Here is a 15,664-nt window from a genome sequence, read left to right as displayed (position 1 = left end):
GGCGGAACAGTGTTGGACAACATGAGCAGTGATCCAAGGCACCAGCAGAGCAGAGTGGAGGTGGGGCAAAAACTGCAGATGTGGTGAAGAGTGTATATGCGAGCGGGCCTGTGTGTGGTCTTTTGGCTGAAGGCCATATCCCTCCTGTCATCAGGACTGCTGAATGGTACTCAGTACCTGCAGACTCAGATCTAAGCACCTGGGGATCCACCAGTGCTTCGGGATGAGTAAAATTTCAAAGAAAATGGAATCTTTTATTTTTTTTTCTCTTTTTTTGTTCTTTGTCCTCTTATTGAATTTTTTTTTTATTATTCCCTGCTGTCATTTCCTTTCCTTTCTTATCTAGTGTTCTCAGACAAAGCAAATACCCCAAGATTAGCACTGAGAGAAATCGTCACTCTTCCTGATGTTGATCAGAGCCATCCGAACGGTGAGTTGATTTTAATATAGATACATACACACATGCACATCCAATCGCAGTGCAGCTGCAGTGTTCCACTGATTTTTCCTCTCTTATGAAAACAACATGCTTATAAAAGTGATTTTAAAAGTTGATATCGCTGGGTTCTCCACTTCAGGGTATGCATCGTGGAAAGGTGGATGACCTTTCACATAATATTGTGTGCGTCTCATAGAGGAAACATTTTCTGACACAAGATTTTGACTTCAGCCGGCAGCTTGTTATTGTGACGATATATGGAAGTATTCATCAGTATATGGCAGCATAAAGTATAACTGAATAAACAATTACTATACAGCGACCATGTATCGGCAGGACTAGGAATCTTCAAAGTTTGCAGCATAGCTTGCAGTATGTATTAAAAATCCCTTCTTATGTTGGTTGCATGACCAGAATCAGACAGGTGCAATAACCTTTTGTACAGCTCAGCAGATTTATAGTGAGAGCCTTTTCACTATGACTTTGATGGCCAGTTTCTATTTTGGCTGTATTACTTTCAGTGTGGGATAAAACATAAAGAACTCAAACCTGGCACTGAGCAGGTGACAGGTACTTGAATATTGCCTTTGCATAGATGTATTTGCATACATTTCTGGAATAATGATGTAAAATGAACATTAATGTTGTAAGCATTTTCTTGAAAATGAGTACTTATTCAGTTAGTGTAGCTAATGCAATTGCTGCCCTACCGTTTCACTAAGAGGACAAAATAATTCTCAACGCTTTACAGAAACATACATTTTAAATATGAAAAATATCACAGAAATAACTCATTTTCATAAGGCCCACAATTAATTGTGTATTTCCGCTAGAACGGAATCTATTATATCTGAAATATACTAAAATAAAGGGGTAACACTTAAAGTTTATACATGAAAGAAGAAATAATTGAACTATACGTAATTTTAAGTAGTGCATAATGTCTTAGAAGTATATAAGATAGGCCTATAACCTGCAATGTTTGATGGTGTTTATTTTTTTTATTGTAAGTAGGAAAGGGAGATTGGTCATTATCACAATTTATATGTACTATAAGAGTACAGCTGAAGAGTCAAAAACCCATCATGTGCACTAAAATATTGTGCAATTACGACATAAGACTGGAAGGTTAAGCTACTCTAGAATACAGCCCGTGGCCCTGAAAGTACAGTGCATTCACAGAATAAGTTGTGGAAATATTGCTTATTTTTATGCGGGAATACGTGGAAGATACTCACTACTTGCTTGCAGGATAATTTGTGTCTTCTTGTATCTTGTGTAGATAAAATATATTTAAATTCCTTTTAATTCTAAGGAAATTACACCCTTAGCCGTGTCCCTCATTGTAGTTGTAACAAATCAGGAAACAAAAATCTTATAATGGATAATGCAATTTGTCTCATTGCAGTTCAGCAATGAGACAAATTTCATTATTTTTGCGTCTGTAAGTCATCACAACAGCTTTAAAAAAATAAATAAAGCAAGATGCAGTTGAAGTCTAGACTCTCACTTTCGCAGTTCCCTATTTTACGAGATTAGAAGATATCAGTGCAAAAGAAATAGACCACCAGCTGCAACAACAAAGCAAATCCAACATTGTGAGAGCAGAAACTTTAGGGGTGGTTGGATAAACAGTTTTAAAACAATCAGGGGGATAAAAAAAATCAACTTGGCAACATCAAACAGCCTGATTGTCCACTGAGCACAACGGTGGTTGTTGATCACAGGATCCTTTCCATAGTAAAGAAAAACTCAAGCCAATTGAATAGCACTTTCCAGCTGGCAGAGGATGTCCTTATGCAAGTTGACCATAGAGAAATGACCTTGTGATAGCAAATACTGGGAGCTCATTACACTGGTGTTTACTGATGATGTGGAAGTTGGATGAATTCTGATGAATTCTGAAGTGTGTAGAGCAATGTGTTCTGCTCATATTCAGGCATATGGGATAAAGTTGATTGTGCAGCACTTCGCAGCACAGATACAGTGACCCAAAACATACGGCAAAAGCTGCCAGGAGTTTTTGAAGGTCAGATAGTGGAATATTATGCAATGGGTCAAACACCGGATCTCAACCTCATTGAGCATGCATTTAATTTGCTGAAGATAAAACTAGAGGATAAAGACCCAAGAACAATCAACTGAAGCGTATCTGTAACCGGAAGGTCGCCGGTTCGATCCCTGGGCTCTCTGTCCTGGTCGTTGTGTCCTTGGGCAAGACACTTTACTCTACCGCCTACTGGTGTTGGCCAGAGGGGCCGATGGCGCGATATGGCAGCCTCGCTTGTGTCAGTCTGCCCCAGGGCAGCTGTGGCTACAACTGTAGCTTACCTCCACCAGTGTGTGAATGTGAGAGTGAATGAATAGTGGCATTGTAAAGCGCTTTGGGTGCCTTGAAAAGCGCTATATAAATCCAATCCATTATTATCATTATTAAGATAGGCGCAGTAAAAGCATCACAAAAATGATGAAGTTTGAAGGATAAAAAGATGGATTGTGTACACAAACAAATGCAGTTCCTCCAAAGTTAATGCAGTTATTCTGTTCAATGCTTTAAATTACAGCAAAAAGCCTGAACTTGTATTTATCATGTTTCGTTTAACACAAAGGAACACTGTGTCACTGTCTAGAAATCTCTACACATATTTATGTGATCGCCCTTTGGACAGTAAATAATCAAGGCAGCAGAGTAAAAACTGTAAAGGTCATGCATGGTCAAGTGTAAATTGTATATCTTAGACTAGATCCAGCATAAACTTTGCAGCCTGACCTAATATATGTTCTGTCAGTATTATATCTGTTTTTGCTGTGAACCATCACATTGCTGGATTTGGACAAGAAATATAACATGACTCTTAATGTTATGTTTTTCTACAGGAAGAAAAGGCTTGAAGGAACAATATTTTAATGAGGCTCGGTGCTATGAATCCTCTTTATCATGATACATGGTTTTACGAGCACAGCAGCTATACGGATATAAAGCCAGATGTCCCTATAAGCTGTTTCACCATTATTTATTTATGAATGAATATCCTCCAACTTCACTAATACATCCCTGGGCTTAGGGAAATGGCCTAATATTTTTGTTAAGCATGGCCTGGGATTTTTTATTGCCTGTCAAATCTCTAAAGTTAACACTTTGTCATTTGTGTTTTTTTTCCTGTTTTCTTTCACCCCCTACTATACAGAAAATCTGCAGGAGCTGACAGTGGATGACAGTCGAGCCTGTAGAGGCACTAAGATCTAAATAAGTGCTTTTGTTATTATATCCTGCAGTTGATGCATTCTAAAAACAGAAATGAAAATTTGATCATAATCGTCAGAAGCGCAAATGCTGTTGATTGCTCACCAAAGCAGGAAAGCAGTAAAAGCCCGAGCAAATAGTTTCTGAGTATAAAGAAAATAGAGTCCTTTTCTAATGCAGCTTTAAAAGAGGAAATGATCTTCATTTCTTTATGCCCCCGATGCAAATACTCCATCTTCACTGACATATTTACGTAATAAACATAACCTTGTGCTTTGAAGTTGAATGAATGATAAACCTAATAGTGTCTGAAGGGGATATATCCCTACTCCTGTAGTTCTACTTTTGTAGCATTTGAGAAGAGCGCTTTGGTTGACACAAAGATACATTTAAAACTGCTTTACTATTCAAAACAATCTCTGGTGAATTCTGTTGGTTTAATGTGGATGAATACAGCAACAAAGTGCTTCCCTTGTACTGAGTTGAGCTTATTTATTCGGTTCTGAGGTTCCCATATGTCTTTGAAACCCCTCAATTAAGCTCAACCATGAACGCTGAGGCAGTGGACAAATCCAGAAGGACTTGATTGGCCTTTTTTAATTAATTTGTTTTTTTTACTGTTATTCATATTTCCTTGCTGAGAGATAGCTTAAAAGATAGCTTTTACAAAGAAAAGTGAACTACAAATTGTACCGCTGCTATATGGCAATGAATCAAATTCTGCACTCAGTAACGGCCTTGTGTCATGTTCATGAGAAGTGAAAAAAAAAGCCAATCTCTCTGCTCTGCTAATTAATAGTAAGAAGAGACCCTATCACATTCCCCAGAGTCTCCTTTTCACCAGTGAGAATAACAATGAACCCAGCTGAATGAATTATAGATTGCCCTATACTCTGAAGAATAATTCGAGTGCTTTAGTACACAGTAAATTTTGGTGACCATTTAAGGCACTTTTAAGCTGTTTTCAGCACCCACAGAAACTGACTAATGAGTGTACTCATGGTGCTGTAATGAGTCAGCCAAGTGTTGGCTTTAGCCAGAGCAGCACCTTAAACCAGAGCCCATGCTCCTGCTGATGTGTGTATGCTGTGTTTCAAGCGTTCTCCTTCACTTCCCACCAGTTTCTGGCTGGGTTCCCAAACAGGCTTTCTTCGGTGATAAGCACTACCTTTGTTGTTGTTGTTTTTTTTTTAAATTTTGTTATTTAAAATGCAAATAAGCAATACTTGCTGCAGCCTCACAAGAACAGCACATTCTTGAGACATAGTTACCAACAATTTCAGATTCTCAGTGGATAGCATGAAACAGAATTTCAGATTTGACTATTTTTTTCAATTTTCCCATAAAAAGGGATCTTTTTTCTCCAGATTTATATACTCAATATATTCTTATCGTCTCCAGCCAGAATGAGTTCATTTAGCTGTTGATGTAAAAGATCAGATGAAGCTCATAAGTGCTGGAGAAGAGTCACTGCAGTTTGCTCCTTGAAATGTCAGCATTGACTTTGAGGCAAGCTCCTTAAGTCTACCTCTATAATTATGACGTGAGGAAACACGTTAATGAATAAAATATCAAACTGTGCCTTGAGTGTGTAAACTTGAAAACCCCCTGGCAACTCACGAGGATCTTAAAACTCCTACTTTCATGCATTTTTAATTGGTGGTAAAATAAAGGGAACGGGAAAGAAAACAGAGCAAAAATGAACTCCACAAAAAGTCTTTACATGTAATGCAGAGGCAATTTACAGCAATTTAGTGTGGTTGGAATCCAGCAGCCTCCTCAGGCGCCTCTTTTATTTTCATAGAAGATGCAGTGACAGTAATGAATCATAGTTAAGACCATACTGCAGTGTAAGCTTGCAGTTTATTAAACAGTCAGCAGCTCATTGCTTTTGATCCTTGGGAACGTCACTGTAATAGATTACAGTCCACCATGTTGATAGTTCTTCCACTGATTTGTCTCTGGTATTCTTTCCTCTCTGTGGGCTCAGAGGAAACAACAACAAGCAAACAGACCTAAGAAACCATGTTTTGGAATGTGAATGCGGTGACCTTGGCTTGCGTTATCCTCTCGAGCGTCGAGTTTCCCCGTGGCTGAAGGCAGGAATTTAATCATTGCATTCTTTTGTCTCTGAATCGGGTTCGCACTGACATCTCGGTGAAGGACGAGATATGTTTGGAAAGAGTTATCAGGTCTTACAAAGAAGCAGAAGACTTTCACTTTCCCTTGACTGCATCATTTATCCTCACATGACTGATACTTCTATCTGGTGCTAACATGAAGCCATTATTCTTAATTCTTCCCAGCCTCTGCTATTTAAGCCAGAGGAATGAGTTGGAGTTGGGTTACATTGTTGATTACTGTGACTCATCAGTATTGGTGAGATTTGCCACATTAACATTGCCTGCCAAATACTATTGATTATGAAGGACACAAATATTGTTCTGTAACTCTCAAATGGGTAACAAATGTGTGTCAGCTGAACAACATAAGGAGGTGCCAGTGCCCAATGAAGAAGACATCCACCTTCATGTCTTAAGTCACAGCTTTGGTTCTGGTTACTAAGTGATCAGTGCTTGTTCTCATCTTCACAAGCTTTCCCTTAAAGCCTGTTTTGAATGCTCTTCCAGCCACCATTCAGTGTTAGCATTTCCTTATTACTGTAGGAGCTATTTTTGGGTTGATACCCTATGTATGCAGCTAGAAGTCACTTTTTGATGTGTTGAATGTATTTAAGGTAGACACGCGTAATTAGCGGCAGGTGTGTTGTTGATTGGAAGGAGGTAAACAGTTTGTGACCACTGCGCTGCTATGTTAAATCGTGGAAGGACAAGATGAGTAAGGCTGGGGTTATTGGACTGTATCAAGTTTAATAATTTCAAGCATACCAGTGGCATCGCGTCACCCCCGTCAATGAACACCTCAGTGGCTTCAAGCGTAGGCTTAGCCCCTACAATTACAGTTACCCACATTTTACTAAAAACAGTATTTTCTTTTATTTATTGCACTTTTTACACAGGACAGTTGTTTGCTAATCTTAATTTGCAGAATATATCAGTGATATTGTGCATACTTTGCCTCCTGCTCTATAACAGCTGGGACAGGCTCCAACCCAACCACAACCCTTAGCTGAATAAGTGGAGCAAAATGGACGGATAGATGGATACTTATTGTTCACTGCCTTACTGCTTGCTCCAGCAATTCTCCTTCGTATTCTCTTCTTGTCCTCAGCAGAGACTTTTTGCCAGCTTCAAAAACCACTGTTCAAATCTTACTTTTTCCCCCCATTCCCCTTTTATTTTTTCTCTCTTTAGTGCTTACATGGGTAACTCAGTTTTCCAGACAACTATCGTCACAACAAAGAAAATGTATACATATAAAGAAGTGGAAGCCAGAAGACACGTATAGAAAAATGTAGAAAGTAAAACACAGAAATGAGATAAAAACACAGTTGGCTATTGCTGCGTACCTCCAAAGCCCCCGACTGTCTGCGCTGGCTGTTGTGTCTGTCATGAATCTCAGTATTGATCTCAGTTTTGAATGAATACCTTTTGTATAACATTGTAGGTGATGGGCCACACAGTGGTGCACAAGTTGTGCACACAGTCTAATATTTCAGTGACTAAAAAAAGCTTTTGTAAAAGTTAATTTACAATATTGTGCACAGTGGAAAATATATAGTGAAAAAACCAGTGATCAAATATGAGGACATTTATGTTTTTGTATTTGGTGATTTAAAATAATTTTTTCTTTCATATACATGAAACATACAAAGATTTCCCTAAAATTGTGTAGTTTATGGGTCTTTACTAAGGTAATATGACCTTACAGCTCTCTCTTCTTTACTCTTTAAATTTATTTGTTGCCCATTAATGAATGTTCATCCAAATATTGGCAAATAGCTAATAGCTCTATTTTTTTTTTACACTTTGTGTAAACCCATGCACTAACAACCAAACATGGTAAAAAAAGATATATAAGTGATAAAAAAAAATATAATCACAATAGCATCTATAACATAATCATGTGTTTATGTTCTCTAGTGCACCAGAAATAAGCCCAGGCATGTCGAGCAAGAGACGTGTTCAGCCACCATAATTATTACTGAACAAGGGCGCTACTTTAGCAACTGTCAGCAAAACACAGTACTTTTGCAAAATATGCAAGAAAACTGTGGAACTGTTCAAGTTGGAAACAGCAAATGTGTTTTAGCACTTGACCACCACTGGTCTAGTATTACCAGGTTATGAAGGAGTGAATGCTAGTAGCTGGTGATGTGCAATGTAAATGTAAATAAATTGCACCACCCAGTACTACCCAGTGGAGTACCTGCTAGTTGCTCTCTATATGACACAAAGAACAAAAAGATGGGAAAGCAGGTCTTTAAGCAACTGGTTAAAAAAGTTCGGCCCTAGATACAATATCCCAATATTATGTGACAATAATATGTGAAGAAGAGTTACAAGGTTAAGTTACTTCAGTTAATGTTAAACTAAAGTGTGACTGAGTTGTTTTATACTGTTACTTAGAACTTCAAAAGAAAACACTACCTAGGCTACTTTTGTGCTTACATTTGACTTATGTTGTGTCACTACTATCGCACTATAATGTTGCTGCTGCTAGCACTTTTTTCAATAGATTCACACTTCAAATTAGGTAGTGTATCATCAATGACAGTAGCTCACTGGAAAAGAAAAATGGGAAATGCTCTTCATTTCTTACACTTACTGTATGAATGCTGCTACCTGCAAGCCGCAAGCATTGATAAAACATTCAGTAGTTTTTCTGTATCATCAGAAATACTGCTATCGCAAGTTTTCTTGAAATATCATGATATAATTTTACAGTACCCACCCCTACTCTGGACCTTCATCCTTGATAATCCAAAACTTTACATTGGGAACAAACTGAGCACATGCGTGCTGTGTCATACACACCATCTCTGCAGCTTGAAATATTCGTTTTATGAACTGATACAAAATAGTAGAGGTGCACTCTTTTGGGGCCTGTTGTGTTTAGATTTTGGATTCCCTTTTGTCCTTTTGCCTTGAAAGCATTGCATTAGTCATTAGCGTTCTCTTCAAAGTCGTTCTTCAGAACTGAATTTATTCAAATTTTTGACAGAGTCTGTCATGTGTGAAATAGTTTAGAAGCAGCCACCAGCTGCCCAGCTCAGCTTCCATCCTTGGTGAGAGGATCGAACACAGTCCAGGACATAATGTGTCACAGACTGCAAATCACAGCACACAGAGCTGCACAATGAACAATGAGGAGGTTGCATTGCATAACATGCCAGGTGCTACACTTTCCTCTGCTCCCCTACAGTTCTCTCGGCATGAATTTTCCCTTGGTAATGTTCACAGTGGGGGATTGGGTGGTTGAGCTGGTCCAAGTTGGTCAAAGCTTTTCCTCTAATACATGAAGGGCCTTTGATGCTGTTTCTGCAATGATTGCAAAGAAAAGTCTGTGATAGTCATCAGTCTACTGTCTGCGTGCAGCTTTGACTCAGAAAAACACAGAAATGTTACGCATATAATCCTAGTTTCAGAGGCACAGTGCATCAAATTTTGAGCTAAATATGCAGTAACAATGAGGCAAAGTTTTTAACATAAAGCAGTTTTGTAGAAAGACGGTCATTCCACTTGTGTTAGTTTGAATAAAACATCAGCTAAAAGATAATAACTGGAACTTTGAAGCACTCAAAAAATGGGCAGCAGGTCTTGTGCAATGTGATGCAAGATTTACAACATCTCAAAGTAAAAACACCAAAACAACAAACATGAAAGTGACATGTCATGAAATCTTTTTTCTTTAGGGAAGCTGTGCTAATATATAGAAAAACATCCTTGACAAAACCTGAATTAATTAATAGCAAAATAATTTAAATGGTTTCAGGTGCTAATGAACATCAATTTGCTACTTTATTACAATTCCAAAGTCAAATCAGTACACACTTCCCAGCTGATTGTTTAGCAGTCTAGCCCTCACTGTCATGTTTGACTGTCATGTTTCACTCTCACCTTTTTCATAGTAATTTAGCAGACAGCGCTTTTCAAAAATAAAACAAAATTAAATAACTGAAAAATTTAGCTTACCAGTAAACATAGTGACACATTTTACAGATTTGGTCTTACATTTGGCAGCTTGCTATAAAAATGAATCGTGAATGGATAATGGAATTTAACATGGAAATGTTGAATTTTTGAGTAACCGTATGCTAACAGGTGTGCTGTATTAACTTTAAATAGTTGTGTTCCTAATTTATTTCTACTTCCTCTTTGCCTCCAGGTAAGACATTCCCACAATACGGTTCAAAATGCTACCGGACACATTTATAAATTCTGTTTGAATGGAAAAATTTGTACCAACAATCTGATCAGAACACACAGAGCCGCATTGTTTCACTGTGATTAACAACTGATTAGAAAAACAAAGGGACTCCAGCCCCCACCTGGCATGGAGCAAAAGTTTCTTTAATCAGTGTCATCATATCCCAAGCTGCCTCTGCCAGGTATTATCAAACCCATAGAATAGACCAGGACAGCCAATCCCATGCCTGCTTTGCTCAGCATAAGAATATGCAAGAGCAATCTAAAAGCTGTTCTACTAACTGAGACAGAGCATCTAACGGCCCCGTTCCTGGGGGCATATAATTTCCCATTTCAGCATACTGGCCGCTTGTGTAATTAATCTTAATATAGGGACAGGAATTGGCAGGACAGGGTGCTATATGAAAGGTTCAGAGTTTGGTCTGCTGTCAGGTTGAACCTTGTGTCTCAAGAACACAAGTGGTTGTTTTCAGGAAAACTTAAGAGGCTGCAGGAATGATTTAGCGTCTCTGTTTGGGTTATAATGAGACAACACATACATGTGGCTGATTTTGATAGGATATCTAACTCCACAGCTCCAATCAAATCAAATCAAATCAAATTGCTAATACTTTGTTATACATCAATTGTCTTATTATATCATTTCCTCAAACAGAGAAATACATTTGTATTAGCACTGAATGCTACTTCTTTATGATTTCTAAAACAGCAGAGTCAACAAATGGGTATACTGTGATGATCGTATGTAACGACAATGCCCAGATACACTTAAACATGGCTGAATGGAGAAATGTGCTGTAATGTGTGTGTCTATAATTACTTTTGCTTTCACTAGAAAAGAAAATTATTGGTTATTTTTAAATTTTTCAGATGTTATTTTCTAATTAAAGCAATGAATACTGAGTCACACTGTAAATATGTGACCGCCCATCTCCATATTTACTTGAAATATAAGCCAAGGACTGAGATGGAAAAGGACATGGTGTTTAATGTGTTCTGCACATGCTAATGCAGTATCTAATTTATGTTTGCACATAACTTAACAAAGATGAAATACGACTTGGGGCTTCAGGGAAGTTACTCAAATGTCAAATGTTTAAAAATAATGTTAACATTCTGTGTGTTTCATCTGAAAAATCACCCAGAGCCAGCTCCAGTTTTGTAATAACCCCACAAATGAAACTGGACATGAGCTCCATCTTCAAAATGTAGATAACCTCAACTGACAGGTGAAACCTCAGAGCTCAGAGGACACACTGCTGTGTATAGGGGTTTAATTGCAACAGTTTATTTATTTAAATCTGTTAAAGGACACAACGTACTGTAGGATTTACCATTAGGTATCTATATGACGATTAGCTTAAGAGATGCAGATCAGGACAGTACCCAGAATTCTCTGTGAAGTTTTTAAGGACTTGTATGTGTTTAAAGTGGGAATCAGTTGCTCAGTAAGGCCACATCCTCCCTCACAATGCAGACTAATGAATGTGTTGTTTAATACTACAAAGATTATTGGGCTGATCCTTTTGCAAGACTGCAGCTGGTTATACTGAGATTCCAACCACAGTCTGAGGTTCAAGCTCAAAATCCCCGTGACGTGTCTAAAATATCAAGTAGCTGTAATTGTGCATATTTGCATTGATGGACTTGCTGTTATTTCACTTGGATGATATGCAGGATATGTCGTTTGGGAGATATTAACTCCTCACCCCACTCTATCTCTTCCCGTTTCTCCTCCAGTCCTCCTTTTCTGATTCTCCCTCCCCCTTTCATCTCTCATCTGCAGTTCTCGGCTGATCTGCCATCTTTAAAGTCACTCTGGATCACTGAGACTGTTGCTCACTCAGCAGCTATGGTTGAGCTTATCCTTACAGTCTGGTGCATTATAGAAACCATGTAAGTGTGTGCGATACCTATAGCTTTACTCATATACTCTCTATGACAGATTTATAGAGTGCAAAATATGAAAGATCGCTATCAAATGGAAACATGAAGACAGCGTTTTCCTTTATAAGATTAAAATTGTGAAAACCTTTGTTATCTATAATGGGAAAAGCAGAGAGACTTTATTTTACTTATCACTACAGAAAGTCAACATGTCTGGTTTTATTTGTCTAGACACTGGTAACATACAGGCCTGAATACTTTCAAAAATCTGATGTAGAGCAATCCAAACAAGATAGGCTCTTTTCTTCTAATCAGTGCCTTGATTGTTATTGATCTTCTCTCCAATCTGCAAACAGAAGTCCAGGAGTATTTTTATCATTTCAAAGTGGAGAAGCTTCTCTCCTGTGACTGTGTTGGTTCAGGAGAAGCGGTTTGATTTTTTTTCTTTTTCTTTTAATGTATCTATGTATTTATTTATTTATTTATTTAGTGTCAATAATTTGCCTTCTGACTAGTTGGAATGAGGCAAGAGCAGACACAAATGCGATTTCACACGGCTGTGGGTTTATTAAAGTGATGGACATCATCACAATCAATAATGAATACGAAAAAAATCTTAGAGCTCCTGTAAATTTTCTAAAGTGAAGCGAGTTCGCTTTATAATGAGAGCTATTTTGCAGCCAACTGATACTTAAAAATCAGGTCATTGTTTGAAATATGTCTTTGACCTTGTTATAAGAGTACACTGCAGCAGCAGCAGACGCGTGTTAAACTGTGATGACCCTTGGACTTTGCTGTCAGTTCTTTTCTTTGTCTGCCCACGTCTCAGGTGCCTGGTGGGCAGGGCAGGGATCCTGTAATCCTTCTTTTGATTTTGTTTTCCTGCACCACACAGCGCTCACCCACTACGTCCAATCTCATGCGCATCTCCCAACCCTGAATCCACACTGATCCTCATGCATCATGTATTTTCTTTGTTTTTTTGTTTTTTTATTTTTATTTTTATTTTTTATTTTTTTTAGGGGGGGGGGGGGGGGGTCGTATTTAATCAGTCTCAGTGTTTCTTTGCTTTTTTTTTGTTTTCATAAATTATTTTTGTTCATTGCATTGGACTTGAAAGCCAAATGACAAAGCACTCCAATGATTTGGGTCAAGTTGTGTCAAAATGCCACTTTTTTATTGTGCAGGTGGATAATATGTTATCTATAACCCGATGCCCTTAGTGAAAATGACAGTCATTAAAGATAATGATCGTCAATCTATCAATCACAGTTGACAGTAATTAGCACACTTTATCCAGTCCTGTGAACCCTCAGCAATTAGTTGGTGTTTTACAAGAATGTGTAATGTCTGTCTGCAGGCCTTTCTGAACATCAAACAAGTTGGGTTTTACTTCTGATAAATTATATAAGACACGATTCTTCTCCTCTCGGGCATATCAGTTCAAAAGAATCTTCTGTACAATACCCCGCACTCATCATTTTATAAGACATGAACTCTATATGAAAAATCAATAACAAGGCAACATAAGTCTACCTAATATACTTTATATATAAGACTTCTTGTTTGGCTCAGTTTTGCCCTTTCTTGTTTGTTTTCAGTTTCTCTCTGGCAGAGCTGAGGCCAGGATACGCTTGAGTGTTTTTGAGGGCACTGACCTGTCCGCCTTCACTCCACTTCCTGCCAACGAACAATGTGTCACTTGGACATGTTATTTACCAGACTGTTGCTGTTCTTTAACGCAACACTAGAGCGAGACATCCCATGGATGAAAAGAGTGTTTTCAAATCATCTGTATCCCTAAAAGAGACATGATAGCAAGGGGTAATCTATGGTGCCTGTCAGGGATTTGCCAAAAAATAACACAGAATAAATATCTCGTGGTCTTTCTACATAATGAAGTGTTATTGTTACTGCCTGCACCCATGTAAGTTAACCTCCAAATAATTTGCTGTAGATACCAAAAGAAAACACTGCGTTCATAATCAGAACTGCAGTAATGCTATATTTGTTGTGTGCAGGCATAACTTTCCTACTTCTCAGTATTTTTTGCGTCAAAGATTATGTAGTAAAATACTTTTCTTCTGGTCATTTCAAAGTTTCAATGACCAAGAAACACTAAAGGAACAACTCAAATGGATTCATTTATGCTGATACGAAAAACGAAAGGTTTTCATAGGATTCGATGCAGGAATTTGAGCCACTCTTTTTTACACCGGTGTTTCATTTCAGGTACTGTGGCTGCATAACTTGCTCAAATCATCACCCCTTCACCGCTCTACTGAACAGCTGGTTTGGGTTGCTTGCGCTGATATGCTGTGTTTGGTTTTCTGTATATATGATGGTGTGCACTATGGCCAAACATCACTACTTTGGTCTCATATGTCCAAAGGCCATTGTTCTACAAGTCTTGTGGTTTGTTCAGATGTTCAGAACTTTGCAAACCTAAGCTATGCTGTAACCCATCACCCCACTATGCTCTCGCGCTGCAGGCTTACTTGTTGTTCCTAGAGTACATAAAAGTAAAACCTCACAGCAAGAAGGTCCTGAGTTTGACTTCACCACCTGGCTGTGGCCTTTCCGTGTGGAGTTTGTACTTTAGAGATGTTGAAATGTAAATAAAAATAAAATATCGCATGGAGTTGTTACTCAAAAAAGATGCTTCTTTAGCATTTCCCCCCAGCTTATATCTGTAAGGTGAAAAATATCTCCACTAATGAACATAAAGGAGTTTTTATGGCCCATTTACTAGGTACTAATTCGGAAAAAAACCTGAATGAGTGGGAGGCTAACTGAGGAGTTTAAAATATTACTTGAATAAAAAGAAGATGAAAGCAGAGATGCTTCACTGTTGCTAATTTTGCTGGTCAATTAAACTCAATCATTACCATTAGCCTCCAGAAATCATAAATTCAAATAATGATTAATGTAGTTTGAAAGTAGGGATTATAGTTACACAGAAGAAATATTTATTATAACTAGCATCAGCAGATTTCTCCTTCAGTGGCTAAAACAAGCCTATATTAATCTCTTTGCACTGAAACTGACCTCTTATGCTGAATTTCTATACATGACAGTCTCTTTCTATTTACACTGAAGAATAAACAATATATGTTTTATGGATTTCCATTCAATAACATACACGTTCATGTTTAATCAGAGAAAAAACACAAGCTCTCCGGATTGCAGCTTGGAAACTTGTTAGAATGTCAGCCAACCATTCCTAGTATGTAAATTAGCATAGGGCCAGGAAGCCTAGCATGAGGAATTGTCAGTATCAAGGCCTCTTTTTTGATCCCTGACCTCAGTGGGGCCACTCAGTGCATAACAAAGTGACCCGTGTGCTTCATTCACACCCTTGCAGCACTCTCTGTCCTCTCAACATCTGATTTAGGTGAAGATATACAGTTTGAAAAAATGAAAAAAAAAAAATCTACCAAACACACACCTAACAGATAAATTCATCATGCGCGCTGCAAGTCGCACCACTTGTGCAATCAGAAGTGTGAAGCCAGTGCAAATGAGCAGCTTGTGTGTGGCTGGTGTGCAGTTACAGAACTGCAATCTGAATCTTACAGCAGAGGCTTGTGATTGTTCCTTTAGGACAGTTTGTGTGCCATAAATATTCAGGATCACTTTCAGTGTATCTGCACCTACCAGATATTTGTTTAACCAAGACCAGACTCTTTATTTCTATACTTGTGCATTAAGAAAGCTTATTTGACCAAAATCCTAGTTATGCATTTTTGCATGTTTTTCTTCTTC

The sequence above is a fragment of the Rhamphochromis sp. 'chilingali' genome (genome assembly GCF_963969265.1).
Source record: "Rhamphochromis sp. 'chilingali' genome assembly, chromosome: 15".
Lineage (NCBI taxonomy): Eukaryota > Metazoa > Chordata > Actinopteri > Cichliformes > Cichlidae > Rhamphochromis > Rhamphochromis sp. 'chilingali'.
This window is presented reverse-complemented; position numbering follows the sequence as displayed.